We start from the raw sequence: 920 nt of genomic DNA, 5'->3' as shown, positions 1-920 counted from the left end.
CTCTCTGTCCTGTGATGGCACACTTGGTGTGTTTCTCTGGCTTAGTACTGTTCACTGGAACTCTAAAACTGCTTTCTATGCGAGAGCTTGTTCAGATTCCAGCTTCTCCTCCGCCATCTTGTCGCCTTATATACAGCCTTTATTGTGTTGAGGAATGTTCCATGGATTCCTAATTTTTCCAGAACCTTCATCATAAAGGGGTGTTATATCTTGTCAAATGCTTTTTCTGCATCTATTGAGATAACCATGTGGTTCTTATCCTTGCTCCTGTTGATGTGGTGAATTATATTAATTGATTTGTGTATATTGGACCAGCTTTACATCCCTGAAATGAATCCTGTTTGTTTGTGGTGTATGATTTTTTGGATGAATTGTTGAAGTCGATTGGCCAAAATTTTGTTGAGAAGTTTTACATCAATGTTCATCAAAGAAATGGGTCTATAGTTCTCTTTCTTTGATAAGTCCCTGCCTGGTTTTGGGATGAGGGTTATGATGGCTTCATAGAATGTGTTCAGTAGTGAACTTTCTCTTTTAATTTCTTTGAAGAGTTGGAGGAGTATTGGTGTGAGCTCTGCTTTGAAGGCCTTGTAGAATTCTGCTGTAAAACCATCTGGTCCTGGGCTTTTCTTAGGTGGGAGGTCTCGTATTGCTTTTTCTATTTCAATGCTTGATATGAGCCTATTGAGATGGTTTAACTCATCTTGGTTTAGTTTCGGCATGTCAATATTTGCTAGGAAAAGGTCCATTTCTGCCAAGTTCTCAAACTTATTAGCATAAAGCTTTGAGAACTATTCCCTTATAATGTTCTGAATCTTGGTTGTTTCCGTGGTGATGTTTCCATTCTCATCTCTGAGTTTATTTATTTGGGTATGTTCTCTTCTTTTTCTGATAAGATTTGCTAAGGGTCTGTCAATTTTGTT

This window comes from Dipodomys ordii, unplaced genomic scaffold (genome assembly GCF_000151885.1).
Source record: "Dipodomys ordii isolate 6190 unplaced genomic scaffold, Dord_2.0 Scaffold63, whole genome shotgun sequence".
In the NCBI taxonomy this organism is placed as follows: domain Eukaryota; kingdom Metazoa; phylum Chordata; class Mammalia; order Rodentia; family Heteromyidae; genus Dipodomys; species Dipodomys ordii.
The sequence above is the reverse complement of the archived record's forward strand: the minus strand, read 5'-3'. Positions refer to the sequence as shown.